Here is a 3,242-nt window from a genome sequence, read left to right as displayed (position 1 = left end):
TCCCTATGTTTATTGCAGCATTATTTATAATGGTCAAGATAGGAAAACAAACCAAGTGTCCATTGATAGATGAATGATGCATAAAGAAGATACAGAGAGTGTGTGTATGCACGCGTGTATACACACAAAATGGAATATTACTCAGCCATAAAAACGAATGACATTTTGCCATTTGTGACAACATGGATAGATCTAGAGGATATTATGCTAAGTAAAATAAATCAGACAGAGCATGACCAATATCATATGATTTCACTTTTATGTGGAATCTAAAACAAAAAACAAAGACATAAAGCAGAAACAGACCCATAAATGTGAAGAAAAAAATGAGGGTTGCCAGAGGAAAGGGGAGTGGAGGATGGATAAAAATGGGTGAAGGGGAGTGGGAGATACAGGCTTCCAGTTATGGAATAAATAATTCACAGAGATAAATGGTGCACCATAAGGAATATAGTCAATGGTGCTGTAATAATGTTATAAGGTGACAGATGGTAGCTACACTTGTAAGCATAGCATAATAAATAGTCTTACTTGAAACTAATGTAACATTGTGGTCAACTGTACTTCCATAAAAAAAAAAAAGAGTAAAACTTTGGTTGTCATCACAAGGGAAAAAAAATACATAATGTGTATGTATGTGTGTGTGTGTGTGTGCGCGTGCATATATATATAGTAACAAATGTTAACTAAACTTATTGTTAATCATTTACTTATTGTGGTACTAAACTTCTTGTCGTGATCATTTCACAATATATGTAAGAGAAATCATTATGCTCTACAGCCTAAACTTATATAGTGTTGTATGTCAATTATATCTCAATTTCAAAAAGAAAAATATACACAAGGCAAAACTGATAACTGAATGGAGAAATAAATCCATTCTTTTTTTTTTAGTTTCAAAATTTTATTTTAAAGGGATTTCTATGGTACAACACAATGCCTGTGGTACTTACTGAAAATCACTTATAATAGTCAAATTCTAACAATTTTTGCAATAAGCTTTCATTAAATTTTCCTAAAAATAGAAAAACTTCACATTATATACCATTTTGAATTTAATTTATTTTCTTACATTTTCAAAAGAATTTATTGTAAAATGTTAGCTTCAAGGAAAATTTATGGGAAACCATAAAGCAACTGGAGTTCTTTACAGTAAAATCCAGGATAAAAATAATTTTTGCAGGGTGAAAATTTATCAAAAGGTATAAGTGAATTATAAATATATTTTGTCAATCTGATGAATTTAAGGGCACTTTAAAAGTTGTCTAGTTAAATCACTGCAGATATGACATGCTTGTTGAAATCCAATCTGTAAGTCTAACGCATTGCCAATGATCATTTCTTCCTGCTAAAAGCTAAAAATAATTTATGTGAAAAACCCTTGGAAGATTTTGATTTCTTCATAAAAAGTTTGATTTCTTCATACAGATTCTTTAATAAGCTGGGCTACTCTCTGTAAGGCCATATCCATCTGTTCTGGAGAAGCTGAAGAGAAGGACGCTCTAAGTAAGGGCTAGGAGCTGAGCTATCAATGTAGACGACATTTCCGGGGAGCATTAATATCTCTTTCTTAATGGCTTTTTCTTCAATCAGTTGTTTTCCATCAGAAATGCCCTTAATTTTAACCCATAAAAACATTCCAGCAGTAGGAACATGCCATTCTGCCAAACCACTTAGCCATTTGTCTGCAGCTGCCAGTAATGCATTCTTCTGGTTCCTACAGAAATCAGTAACCCTCTCTACATGAGCCAGGAAACCCTCTTCTCCCCATTGGTGTAGAAGTTGTGATATCAGAAGCTGTGTAAAAGTGCTGGGGTGCATGGTTGAAACTTGTGTGTGTAAGACAACTCTATCAAGGGTTTCAGACCAGTTAAAAACCCTATTCTCAACCCAGAGGAGAGGACTTTTAAAAAAGAGTCAGCTCTGATGACATGCCCATCAATGTCCATGGAAAGAAATGTTGGTACCCAGTACTTGCTGAGCTGGAGAATATAGTAAGGATCATCTTCTATGACGAGGAAATCATATTTTCTTGCAAGCTCATAGATTTCCTTCTTGCGGTTACTTGTTAATAAGTTTCCAGTAAGGTTGTTGCCATTTGGGACAGTGTAAAGAAACTTGGGGGTGTTTTTCTTGGGGTTCTTTGAGTTTTCTGGTTTCCATTTGGAAAGTACTTCTTTGAGGGAGTCTGGAATAATCCCATATTCATCACTGGGAACATTAATGATGTTGCAGCCCAGTGGCTTCAGAGCTTGAAGTGTTCCTGAATAAATAGGTTAATTTAGGAGGACATTATCTCCAGGATTAACGATCATTTCAAACACCTTGCAAAGACCATCTTGGCTGCCAGATGTTATGCATATGTCCATCTGTCCTTGGCTGGTTGGATAATTGATGGTGGGAGGATTATGCAATTTTAATTGTAACTGTTTTAGCTAGGACAACAGCTCTGGGATTCTGGCACTTTGAGAATACTCAAGTGCTCTCTTCATCATCTCTTCATCAAATTGGATGGGCTTTCCATTTTTTATGGTGATAACAGCAGTCATAAAAGGAAATGTGTTGGGGTTTGGTGATCCAGGAGCCAAGGAGATGACTGATTTCGGTGCCCTGCTCCAAGTCTGTCACGACTCAGATGGCAGAAGGCTTTCTCGCTTCGCTCGTGGTGGTAAGGAACCATGCGTAATTCATGTCTCTGATACCCAAGCACCTTCTTCTGTAGCTGAAAACTCGCAGCTGGTAGTCGCCGCAAGAAAGAGGCCGGGTTGGCCTGGGCACTCGCCTGGGACCTTGCCGAGGGGCTACTCGAAATAAACCCATTCTTAATCGAAAACTTCAACACCTCTTTCACTATTTGATAGATCAAGCAGGCAGAAAATCAGTAAGAATAGAGATGACCTAAATAGCACTACCAATCAACTTGATCTAATTGACATTTATAGAAGACTTCATTCAAAGTGGAGTTTACATTTTTCTCAAGATTACATGCAACATTTACCAAAATACACATTTTACGCCATAAAACACAACTTAATAAACTTAAAAGAATAGAAATCATACAAAGTATATTTTCAGACCACAATGGAATTAAACTAGAAATAAATTAGAGAGCTAGAAAATACCAGATATTTGGAAATTAAATAACACACTTAACACACTTCTAAATAACTGATGACTCAAAGAAGTCCCCAACGAAATTTTAAAATATTTTGAACTAAATTAAAATTAAAACACATCATCAG

General features: G+C 35.7%; 1 pseudogene; it reads right to left on the bottom strand.

The window, feature by feature from the left end:
* Positions 1–1,420: 1,420 nt before the first annotated feature.
* On the bottom strand, positions 1,421–2,691 carry LOC116635872 (annotated as a pseudogene).
* Positions 2,692–3,242: the final 551 nt, after the last annotated feature.

The sequence above is a fragment of the Phoca vitulina genome, unplaced genomic scaffold (genome assembly GCF_004348235.1).
Source record: "Phoca vitulina isolate PV1807 unplaced genomic scaffold, GSC_HSeal_1.0 scaffold11, whole genome shotgun sequence".
NCBI lineage: Eukaryota > Metazoa > Chordata > Mammalia > Carnivora > Phocidae > Phoca > Phoca vitulina.
This window is presented reverse-complemented; position numbering and strand designations above follow the sequence as displayed.